At 35.9% G+C, this 13,736-nt stretch overlaps 1 pseudogene; it reads left to right on the top strand.

Moving 5' to 3' along the window:
- Positions 1 to 11,555: 11,555 nt before the first annotated feature.
- Positions 11,556 to 12,386, top strand: LOC145009804 (ribonuclease H2 subunit A-like; annotated as a pseudogene).
- Positions 12,387 to 13,736: the final 1,350 nt, after the last annotated feature.

The following is a 13,736-nucleotide window of genomic DNA, read 5'->3' as shown; positions in this document are numbered from 1 at the left end:
ACACAAATCACACTTATGCATAAATGAAAATATCTTGAAGATTGAATTTTCATATTAGTATAATATACAGGTCAAATATTCGAGAACCAGGTTGTCTTAAGGATTAAAGATTTCAAATCATTTGAGTAACTGGAGGTACTATACACATAACTTAAACACAATATCTAATATTTCATACTTGACACTATTACAACCATGTGTCCAATCCATTCATGAGTGCATAAAAGCTTAGCCCAAGCTTTCTAAAGCGACATCACTACAAACTCACATAGGTAGTCCTTCTATATCATGCACCTGTCAATGCACTTTTTCAAAATAACTATTAAGAACTTAATCAATCTACTTTAACAATGCATGTTATAAGCATAAACCTCATGATGTAGTAAAATAATTGTACTTCAATCTCCATAAGCAAGCTTTCCACATTGAATTCAACTTATAACCTTGTATTAGAAGGGAATTAGGTATCTCACCCATAGAGATATCAAGTGGGCCTTAAACCTATCCTTATAACCGACTTCTTTTCTAAGTCTCTAGCTAAACCCTTCATCAAGTAATCAGTTAAGTTTTGTTGAGATCGAACAAACTCAACATTAATGATACCATGAGTAATCAGCTCATGTACCATGTTATGCCTAACACCCAAATGTAGCGACTTTCCATTATACACTTGACTATATGCTTTTTCCAATGTGGTAGTGTAACATCCCAAAATTTAAGACCAAAAATTTCAATTTCAAATTAAGATATTATAAAACCATAAGTATAAAAACATCCATAATAACATCTCATGTCAAAACCAAAGTGTCAATAGTCAAACAAGTTCTCATAAAATAATATCAGAGTGTAATCCTAAAAATCTCATGTGCGGAAAACATAGTGTGATGTGCTGCAATCGAGTCGACTCCTTTCCTTTGAAAACAAAGTACCTGAAACCGAAACTATACACCGTAAGCACGAAGCTTAGTGAGTTCCCCCATCATACCACATACAATACAACAAACATACTACCGGGAAATTTTGGGGTGCCCAACCTACTATGTCCGGCCATTATGGGGTGTCGACCTACCCTTTCTAGCAATTCTGGGGTGCCGAACCTACCCATGTCAAGCAGTTATGGGGTGCTAACCTACCTATGTCAACTTGTTCTAAGGTGCTGACCTACCCTCTGGTTTATTCCAACCGGCTCCGAGGACTATTTCACCCCCTACTACTACCACACAAAACATAACATAAACATATCGTCAAGCATATCTGGGGTGCCCGACCTACCCTTCGGTCCTAACAACCGAACTTGGGGACTATTCCCCTCCTATTACCCCTATCACATATAACATATCATGCTAGCACATAAACATAACAGGTAGTAGCAAACCAGACAATTATCACAAAGACAATCATCTCAACTATAATCAACTACTAGTGGGTCGACCTTAGTGCCTTAGAACCACTTCTACTGGAAGGTAACTCACCTCACACTACTGAAGTCCCGTAGACACAATCTCAGCTGCTGGATGACAGATTCTCAAACTGTCAATATCAAAACATCACCCAATTAATAATTGGGTCCCAACACATAACCATAACTTCTTGGAGTAACATGCTACATTACCCCATCTTGGCTTAATTCAAGCCTGGCCTAATCCAAAGGCCCAAAAGTCAAACTAGGTATCAAAGCCTAACATATGGCCCAATTTTCCAAATTGGGCCCAAACCATAACATGGTCTTACCCTAAGGCCCAACCATTTATTTCAGTCCAAACATGAGGCATTATAATGGTCTAATATCTCATAATCATCAGGGTTAAATTATGGCCCATCTATGGCCCAATTTTCCAAATTGGGCCTAAACCCCTTACATGAGCCCTACCCTTAAGCCAATTAAATTATTCTGGTCCATTTGCTTGTTCTTGGATGGCTTATTAATAGCCCAATCACCAAAGCCCAATAGAAAGGCCCAACTCAAGGCCCAAGTGGAATTAGGGTTTCACATAAAACAATTAGGGTTAAGTGTTTTTCACTTAACCCATTAAGGACTTAATCCATTAAGTCCACCACTCTACTAGATAAATCATATGGTGTGATTAGGCTTAATACATAGTCCATTTCCAATGGCCCAAATGTGGGTCCCGATAAGCCCAAGGCCCATATATCCAAAATTAGGGTTTTCTAAACCCTAATTAGGGTTTCCAACCCATCACAACCCAATTAGGTCTAATAGCTAAGTCTTTGGATCAATTAGGGTTTCATTAGGCCCATTAGGGATTCACTAGGCCCATTAGGCTTTCATTGGGCCCACTAGGGTTTCATTAGGCCCATTCTGTCCAAGCATCCCAAACAAGCTCCAAACACAATCAAATCACACTGCCACCTGACACGGCGGCAGGAGGCGGCAGCCACCACCCTACGGTGGTGGTTTTGAGTTTTCTTTTCATTATTCCAACATTATAACAGTTTACAATGCAAAGTCTCAAATAAACACACACACACACTCTCTCTCTCTCAAGAGATAAACACACACATAGTGGCATCCACCACCTCACGGTGGTGGTGGTGGTGGCTTTTCCGGCCAAATAAACACCCACACACCTCTCCACTGAAATAACACACACATACATGCTTCTCATTGCAAAGTGGACCCAACCATCGATCTAGTGGCGTACAGTGGCGGTAGCATACATACGAATGGCGGCAATAGCTGTTAATGGTGGTTTTGGCGGCAACATCCACTATGGTTGGTTGTCATGGTGGTTCTTCACGACCCTACTCGATAGGAAGCCTACTCAGACGGACATGGAGCGGTAAATGTAACGCCTGTGTTTCTGGGCTTGCCATTTTTAGCAATGTGATAGTCTAGGTTCACCTTTGTAACCCGTTTTGAAATAATAGAAGTGTATTATTTGAGTATTATGTGTTTTGTGCTTAATTGCTTAATTATGTGGTTTGATTAATTAAGAATAAAAATAAGCATCAAAATTTAAGTGTATAATAAACTTGATATCTTTAGATAATGTTGTAGTAGTTGAAACAAGGTTTCCGAAGATATAAAGAATGCCGAAATCCGAGTTATAACGAAGAAGTTATGACCTGTCGAAGTTTCGCGACAAAACCGGCACCGCTGAATAACGTAAAAAGTGAAATTTACGTTAGAGCGATATTTAGCCTTAGTGATCTAAACGAGAATCGAATATCTCATTGTTAGTATCACAACAATAAAAAGTTAGGCAATAACGGACGTCAAACGAAGAAGTTATGAATTTATAACGAAACTTTCTGTCCCGGCCTATTAAAAATAAATAATAAAAATAAAGTCAAAATTAGCCGACGGAGTCTAAACGAAAGTTGTAGAGCGTAGTCTCATCTTCGCGTGGATATAAAAAAACGTCAAAAACGGAGTTCGTATGAAGAAGATATGAATTTCCGAAGTTTATTAAATAATTAATAATTAAAATTAATTATTAAACCTCAGTATTATCCGGAGGCGAGTCACCGGACTCATCCGGAGTACGCCCCGTGTACTCGTGTACGCCCCGCGTACATCGAAGATGTCAACACTCGCACTTGAGGACTTCGGATAATGCATGCGCTTACGATTTCGAAGCAGTACTCCCCGCATACTGCGAGGCAGCAGCCTCCTATAAATAGGATGCGAGGGCAGCCGGCTTCTTTGCTATTTTTCTCCATTCTCTCTCCTGTTTTGCATCGATTTGCGTACCAGAAATACCCCGAAGCCCCGGTAATATTCCCGAGTCCCGGAGCAAGTCCCGAGATCCCGAAGATCCCGAGAAGTGCGGTTTCCGAGTCAAAGCTCTGCCCGCGAAAAGTTCGATTTTTGTAGAGATCTTCTAGATTTGCTGACGATTACTACTTCTACGAGCCGTAGTGCTGTCCGATCATCTTCTGATCAAGTGAGTGTGTAGTTACTTTCTTCTAACGCATAATTATAAACTATTTTATACGAAATACGTGTTATATGTATATTTTTTTGTTATGTGTGTGAATGTATATTCACTTTCTTCCATCTCATGGATCTGATTTGCTTTCTATGAAATACGTGTTATGTGGGTGTGCCTCATCTATTATGTGGAATATATATTGAATGAAAATGATATACAGGTTTTAAACTATGTATAAAAAATGTATATTTTTATCTACTAATATGTTGGGTAGAACATGGGTGGATAGTTGGTGTGTAATAAACAGATGAGAGGCCTCGATGTTGTTGTTATTGACCTAGTTATTCAGCGGAGTATGGATAACGACCACAGACTCCTTCTAGACAGTCTCGTGGAATGCTATCAGGTTCATAACCTGTAGGTGTTGTGAACGATGTGTTCACTGGTGTACTCTATCCCCCTCATGGTTGCCTTTAGGATATCTATTGTTGAGGAAACCCCTTAGCAGTAATATCCGTCCCGATGAAAATCCTAGATTAGGTCCCTTGAGATAGATGTTGTTTTAGGGACGTAAAGTGAGGATAACGGGAATGGGTAATCGGGATAGTGATTGGTTGGTGAAATTAAATATAATTTATTTATTGTGGGTTGAAAACCCTATATGCTCACCAGGCTCCCAAGCCCGACCCACTCAGTTTTATTTGTATTACAGGAAGTGGCGCAAGGGCGTAAGATGGATGAACCATCAAGTTTTTTTGTTTACAAGTTTGCATATGTATATATTTGTTGAATGACTTGTAATGTTATCGTTTATGCTTATTGGTCTGTATCGGAACATGACACCCCGAGTTTTGATTATATAATGAAAAATACATTTCTTTTATGAAATGCTTTGGTAAACATTGTTTTATCATGTTTTTCTTTTGGGAAAAAATTCCGCAACTCTTTCAAATCAAAAGGATTTACTCTGAAATTATTTTAAAAGCATAAATGAAAATCGGTCTTTTCTGGCCGTGATTTTGGGGATGTCACAGTAAACGATGATCAGAGCAACAATGCTACAACGATGCACATCATCGGAACAGAAACAAAGGGAAAATGGAAGAGGTTCTCTCTCCACTAACCACGAATGACAACAACGATAAACACTGTTCGTTGTAGTCGTCGATGATGGGACAGCAACAACAGTGGCGATGCTCCGGTTACGAAATAGCGGTGGTGGATGAGACCTCTCATTTCAACGAATGAAGAAGGAGAAGGAGGAGAAGAGCGGAAGTTTAGTGGTTGTTGTGGTCGTTGGCTGATTGGAAACAAGTAAAACGACAGCAGCTTCGGTGGTTGGCGACCTCAACGGAGGTGGGGTGTGGTGCCGGAGATTGAAGGAGTATAAGGTGAGTGAATGGAGGTGACTGGATATCCTAGGGTTAGGGTTCTCGTAAAGGGTAACGGGTTATATACCTTGTCCCCATAACCAATTTCCATAATGCCAAGAATAGCCCCTCTCCATACAAATCTTTTCAAAACATATCTCATATTTACCCATTACACCCCTATTCTTGTAATTCTTTTCATAATCAATCCAATATTTACCAAACAGCCCCTCCTCTACATTTTATTTTCAAATAAAGTCCATAAGTTACCCTTCAACCCTTAGTTTTACAAAATCTTTTCAAATTAAGTCCCAATAATTTACAAAGTAGTCACTGCCTTCACAATTATAACCCCCAACTTCTAAAATTATGACAATTAGCTCCTCGAGACCAACACCTTACTATATATAATTATTGATTTTACGGCTATTATACATTCATTAATTTATTTAATAAATCGGGTATTACAGGTAGCACTATCATAGTGTATAGAGATATGAGATATAGGATTTGGCCACAAAGGAATTTCGTAGATCAAATTCCTTAACCATTTTGCTTCTTTTCCAGCAGCTACAAGGCTATAAATTCAGATTTCATAGTTGAATTTGTGATGCATGTTTATTTCTTAGAAGTCCATGAAACAACACATCCACCAAGAAGAAACACCCAAACACTTGTAGAAGAGTGGTCCTTAACATTAGTAATCCAACTAGCATCTGAATATCCTTCAGTAACTGAAGGAAACCCTACATAAGTCAAACCAAAGTCCATGCTTTTCTTAAGATACTTCAGCACCTTCCTTACTGCTTACCAATGGTGAGTATTAGGATTGCTAGTAAACTTACTTAGATTTCCTATAACAAATGCAATAGCAAGCCTTGTGTTGATCATATCATATATCAAACACCATATTACCTTTGAATACTCAAGTTGTGATACTGCTTCACCAGTATTTGGCATTAGTTTCATACTTGGATCAAAAGGTGTGCTCACAGGAGAACAATCAGAATAATTGAACTTCTTAAGCACTTTATTAATGAAATGAGATTGTGAAATTGATATTCCTTGATGTTCATTCTTGATTCTTATTCCAAGAATCACTTCTGCCTCCCCCATATCCTTCATGGAGAACTGAGATGATAAAAACTCTTTGGTCAAGTCAACTTGCCTTTGATCAGTAACAAATATTAACATATCATCTACATAAAAGCATATAATCACTCCATTACCAGAATCATCAAACTTGCTATATACACACTTGTCCTATTGATTTAACTTGAAACAATGAGATAAGATAACATCATCAAATTTTTGATGCCACTGTTTTGGTGCTTGATTTAGCCCACACAATGATTTAACCAACTTGCACACCTTATGCTCATTTCCAGGCATAATAAAACCCTCAATTTGTTTCATATACACCTTTTCCCCTAAATCGCCATTTAAGAATGTTGTTTTAACATCCATTTGGTGAACCACCAAATGATAAATTGTTGCTAAGGCAATCAGCAATCTAATGGTGGATATACGAGCAACTGGAGCATAAGTGTCAAAATACTCAATGTCAAGTTTTTGTTTAAAACCTTGAATAACAATCAAGCCTTAAATTTTTTAATTGATCCATTAACTTTCAACTTCCTTTTAAATATCCACTTGCAACCCAACGATTTGCATCAAGGAGGAAGATCAGACAACACCCAAGTATTATTCCCCATAAGGGAATCCATCTCATCATTTATTGCTTCTTTCCAGAAAGCAAATTCTTGAGATTTCATTTCTTCATCAAATATTTTAGGATCCTCTTCAACACTAATACAATAAGAATATTGATTTTCAACTTCATCTCAAGAAGCTTTAACTAGGTAAAGCTGAAAATCAATGCCAAATGATTTAGCTTTCCTTTGTCTCTTGCTTCTTCTAAGCACAGGTAATTCATTTGAATTAGGTACAACTTCATTGGTAGTCCCACTGGAACTAGAAACCAATTCCTTTGGTCTAGGTATGGATGAAAATTGATTTTCATTAAATATTGCATCTCTAGATTCTATAACAGTGTTAATTGAAAAAAAAATCATTAGGTTCTATAACATAAAACTTATAAGCCTTGGAATGCTCATCATATCCAATAAAGATACAATCAATGCCTCTTTCACCCAAAGTCTTCATTTTTGGTTCATTTAGCCTCACAAACAGCCCAAGAACCCCAAACTTTAAGATATCCTAAGTTTGGTTTCTTTTTGTACCAAAGCTCATAGGAAGTTATCTTCTTACATTTTTTGGAACTCTTTTTAAAAGATATCATGCATTTAGCATTGCTTCTCCCCAGAAACCATCACTCAAACATGAGTAAGACAACTTTGAGTTCACCATTTCCTTTAGAACTCTATTTTTCCTTTCAGAAATCCCATTTTGTTGAGGAGTATATGGAACAATTATTTCATGTATAATACCAACATATTTGAAATAACTAGGATCATAATACTCTCCATCACGATCAGTGCAAAGTCTTTTGATTAAATCATTTTGTTTCAATTCAACTTCATTTTTATAAATTTTGAATTTATCAAGGGCTTCACCATTCAAATGTAACAAATATACATAGCAAAAAACAAGAATAATTATCTATAAAAGTAACTATGTATTTCTTATTTCCTAAGGATTGATTTGAATACAAATCACATAGATCACTATGAATTAATTCAAGCATAACAAAATTCCATTTAACATTAAGAAAGGTTGTCTAGTTATTTTAGTTCACATACAAGTTTTTCATTTTTTTATGTTACCATAAGAAGATGGTATTATTCCACTTTTAGACATTTCAAGCATTCTTTTATAATATACATGTCCTAAATGAGCATGCCATAAAGAAGAATCATCAATACTAGAACAAGCCATGTGTATAGAATCTACAACTCTGTTGTTTACATTCAGTCTAAACATTTCATTACAATAATATCCAAACCCGACAAATGTACTACACTTAGATAATACATACTTATGAAATTCATAGACTTGTTTATATCCACATCTATTAATTATACCACTAGAAACTAAGTACTTCCTAATCTTAGGAACATGAATAATATTTTTAAGAAGAAGACTTTTTACAGAACTAAAACATAAAGAAACACAACCATGACCTGCAAACATGTGCTTTTTTATGGTCTCCCATGTACACCACCGATCAATCATTAACTACTTCATAATCCTTAAACCAAGAGCGATCTTTACACACATGACTCGTCACCCATAGAATGATTCTAGAATTAGTGTTACATGATATATATAACATTATTAGTAGTAATCTCATAAACTAAATTATAACCTTGTGGTTTTGGACCTTGATCATTAGAACCTTGTCTAGAAATGACTTCACCATTTTTTTTCTTCTTCAAATGACAATCTCATTTTACGTTACCACGTTTGTTGCAATTCCAATACATAAGTTTTCTTTCTTGTTTGAACCTCCATGGTGTTCATCTTTCTTTTCCCATTTTCCTTGGTTATTTTTTTTTATGTTTGTCATCTTCCACCATCTTCAATGAAGATCCAAGAGCTTCCTTTACTTTTCCCTTGCTACTTTCTTGAGCCCGAAGACCCTCATCAATTCTCAAGTGATTGCCAAGTTGTACTAGATAACGCTTCTTTTTGGTGTTTCAGTATATGTTTAAAGTATTTCCAGGATGGGAGCAGTTAGTAAATAACACTTAAGATATAAATGGATTCATCTATTCGCATTTTGTGTTGTTCAAATTGTCCCAAAATGATCATGAGTTCATTGTATTGTTCCATGGCATGCCTTAAATCCACCATCTTGTAATTGTCAAAATCACTGACAATGAATTTCTTACTTGAGGCATCCACTGCCATGTACTTGGATTCAAGAGCATCCTATAGATCTTTTGCAAATTTTTGATTTTGATAGATGTTAAAGAGAGAGTCATACATGCTTGTATAATGTGTCGATGACAGATGTAATCATCATTTTCCCATTTGCAAATTCTTCAGGTATGTTTAAGGGTTTCATCCTCCATTGGTTCTGGTGGAGGAGTGATCAAAATGTGAACAGTTAAGGTAGGAAGAAGGAAATGCATCTTCTTCTGCCAGCGATTCAAGGATCAAATTTATAGATTCTGCCATTGTTATTCTTATACATAAATTATAGATTTTGAGTGTTAGAAAATAAGGGAATAGAATAACAATAAATACAAACTTGGATTGATTCAAGGATCAAATTTATCAAATACTTTCCAAAATCTATAATTCGTCTGTTTTATCTGGGGTACACAAATTCATAAGTAGGATAATCCTTGAATGAACCAATCTAAATCACTGCCCTAATTCAGATTATGACACACGAAAACCTTGTTGTTTTTGTGTTCATTGAAGATAGAACAAATCAATGTATGATTTTTGTGTATGTAAATGCTAATCTGTTTCCTAGAACAAGAAAACATTCTTATATTAGAGGGAAATATAGTTATTTTCAGTTACATGCAAAATTGTTGCCAAAAATTGTTAGTTAATGGAAATAACTAATGTCTGCATCATCATGATGTCATCTAGTAAGTTTTTGGTGGGAAAGTGCATGGTCGGAGTCTCACCTGATACAAAAATCCATTTATGTTTTAGGGTGCCAGGGGCTCTACCCCTTGGAATCGCTAGGGGCGATGCCCATACACCTAATCAATACACTATATCCCCTTGGAACCCTACACCAAGGAGCGCTGCCCCCCGGACCCTCGTATTCCTAAAATCACATTTATCAATCTGAGTATGCACCACGCACCTCCAACCTCGGTGAGTAAAAATATAACTTGGCCTATCTCAATAGTAATAATAATTACACCAAAATATGTTGATCACACTAAAATCACCAACATTGTGAACATGTCAAAAAACTTTACTAGTCAAACATATACAAAAAAAGATGGTTACCTAAATATAGATAAAAATCAAAGTTCGTTAGCTAACTAATATGGAAGTGTGCGCTTTGCAGATTTGTGTGCTTTCTTGTATTTACTTTGTTAGTATGTTTTGTGGGTGATGATTTTAAGTCCTTTGACATAAAAACATTGTTTGGAAACACCACATGATTACACTGCATGTCAACACAAGGTGTCAGTACTGCATGTCATCATCGTCCAACATTGTCTGGTTAACCCCAAACTAGTTAAGCATCCACTGTATACACACACTCCTCCTACCAAGATGGTTCTCTCCATCTAGGAGAAAGCATCCTTATACACATTGATCTAACTTAATTATTAGAGCTTGATTCAATACTAGAAAGCAGGCCTTTAATGACACGCAATTTATGATATGTATTGATTTATGATACACAAAAGTGTATGACCTAAAAGTTATGTCAGGTATCTAGAAATTTAATGAATAAGGACACATATTTTTGCGTGCCCTAAAATTAGTGTAAAAAACACGGAGGGCGCTTATTATAAAATGTGTCATTTATATATGTCGTTTTATAATTTTTAATGAAATGTGCGTTCTTTTGTTACAAGCAGGAAAAGAAAAGCCAAAAAATTAGAAAAGCCCGCTGCCCTCATTAACTTTGCCCTAAGCATTTTTTGACGCATCTTTCTTTCTCCCCACAAACATAATCAACTCGTCCCTATCACTAGCCTTCCTAATATTCCATTCATCAGCATCGGTGTTAAATAAACCCTCCCAGATTTCAGCAAGCCCTCTCTTCTCCGCATATCCATTTCAATAAACCCTATCTCACAGTATAACATCATTTACCGATTCATTCTCACTTTAAGTCAACCCTTGGTGCCTTCATTTTCACCGAATCCAAAAATCAAACTGAATCGGTGCTCAGATCATAGACACTCACACTATTGTGCAACTTCTCAATCAAAGATCCAAGGTTACGATCATCTAGAATCTTGATGCCTTCATCTCATGATTGATTTAGTTTTCTCAATCTGTCATATTCAATAGCAGACGTATTTTATCGCTGTTGTGTACTCTAAATTATTAACCCTAATCTTGTTGTTGTATTGATATTATTGTTATAAACTTATAATTATAAGATGGTGTATCAAAAGTGTACTAATGCATTTTGGCTCTATCGGATCTATTTCCTCTTTGACTTGTTCTTTTAACCTAAAAAACCATCGAAGTTTATTGGTTTTAGTACCTCTTCATAGAATAAGATAGTTATTAAAGTGTTCTCTCTCTCCTCTCAATACATTATGGTAAATGAATTATTTCACTGATTCCTAATTTCCTTTGTACATCTACTATGTTACTTACAACACATTAAATGATTAAAGGCTTCTTTTCTTCCATAAGTTGTGTGATGTTGTCATACACCCTCTCTTTTCTTTTGTTTTTCACCTTCAAAAAAGCATCTTCTTTGTTTTATGTAGGTTCAAAAACTTTAAAATATGAGAAAAGAGAAGAGTTGCTTGAAAGTTTGAAGATTGATGAAACAACCGATTGGGATGTTGAAGTTATACATCCTAAAGAGCTTTCGGCTAAAATGTTGCAAAAGACAGTATGCAACTTCCTGCAGTAAACAATCTTATACCCCTTAAATAAATGTTCTAATTTTGCATGATTACTTCTTTTTAACAGAAATAAGATTAACCTCAGCGTGATATCACATAAGTCTTCCATGGGCCTTGTTAAAAGGGTGTTGGACATAGATTATCTTCTAACCGAGGTATACACTAATACACCTACATAAATGAATTTAACTGCCAGTAAATTCCATGAAAACTAATAAATGTAATTACAAGTTTATGTTGATATAGTAGGAGATCTTGAAAAGTATACAATTAAGCTCTCTGCAAGATTCCCATCTGTTAAATTTGTGGTTGCAAAGAAAGCTGATAGTTTGTATCCAGTTGTTAATTGAGCAAGTATAGTTGCCAAGGTGAATGAATTTCAGAGTGACCAATCATCTTATATCTTCTTTAGCAATTCACATTGTTATTATAGTATCACCCAGTTGATGATACGGGTGACAAGGGACCAAGCATTGAGAAATTGGGTCGTTGATGAAACTGCAGAAAACATGCATAGGGAGTTTGGATCTGGGTATCCTAGAGGTGAAATAATTTGGCTTCTTTACTTTGAATTTTTATTTTAGTGTTTAATAACAAGCTTGTTTCTTATTACAATGAACACCATGCAGTTCTTTTATTTTCAACAGAGTCGAGTTTTGTTGAAGATATTGATACCTGCTGCTTTTCATATTCACTTCCATTTTGTTTCTTGAAATATTTTGATTGGGTAGGAATATTCCCTCTTTATTTCTCTAAAACAAACTCATCAGGTGTTGTTCCTCTGCATAAGATCAGAAAACATTTTATGTTCAAGCAGATTCCCAAAACTCTTAAATACAAAGAGTGTAATTATAATATAAAAGATAGTCTTACCCATCCAGCAAGCCCATATGAAGCTTGGAAACTGAATTTGCATTCCTCTTATCAACCATTTCCCCAAGAGTCAAAATGCCTTTCCTGGTTTTCATGGAACTTTCAACATGTGAATCATCTTTACTTTTATTATCATCATCAACATGGCCAATAAGGACATTATCATCCCTTTCCTTGCACATTTCCCTCTTTTGACTTTCTGAATTAATATGTGTTGATGGATTTTCGAATAGTAAACTTCTATTAGTAATCACTTCATTCACAAGCCTCATGTCACTATTTAGCTCACTCTCTGTTCTCGGGTTCACCATTCTAACTAAAGTTCCAGATTCTTCTTTTGAAACATTATCTACATATTGACCAGATAAATCTTGCATAACTTTTTGAGGTTCCGAATAAGATCTCTCCTATGATGAGTGAGATTCTTGGTTTGGTTCTTCATCGCTAGATGAAATCATCTTCTCATGTGAAATTGTTGTATATATCTCATGTTCCTCAGCATTTGAGTTTTCATATGTTACAGATTTTTAAGTGGTACTAACTCAACTTTCATCAGATATTCTTTCTATTTCCCAAACAGACTGAATCCATGATAAGGTATTTGATTTAGCTACCGTAACAGGTCGAATGGTCACACTTTGATGACCTTCCATTGCATGAGGCAATAGCTAGACGCAATTCTCTATGAGTCAAACTCTATCATTGAAGATACATTCCTTCTTGATCTAATGTGATATAATATCATCATAGCAGGTACAATTTCTAGCTACACAATGCTTAGTCTTTTAGCGATGGTTGTGATACTTCTTTCGGTCACTTCACTTATCTTTCCATTCAATATTTGACTAAAGTCGGATACTACATCGAACATGGTTCTCTGAACTGAGTAACTTACTTCACATATTTATCCCATCCAGAATCGATTTGTTATGACCACTAGGGTCAGAATAACATTCATTTTCTTAGTCATTTACTGAAACGATGGTAAAGGTGGAATTTAGGGGAAAAAATGAACTCAACTACTAGTATCTTAGTAACCTTGTGACTCTTCCTGATCCAAA

Source organism: Lactuca saligna, chromosome 8 (assembly GCF_052625555.1).
Source record: "Lactuca saligna cultivar CGN05327 chromosome 8, ASM5262555v1, whole genome shotgun sequence".
Classification (NCBI taxonomy): Eukaryota; Viridiplantae; Streptophyta; class Magnoliopsida; order Asterales; family Asteraceae; genus Lactuca; species Lactuca saligna.
This window is presented reverse-complemented; position numbering and strand designations above follow the sequence as displayed.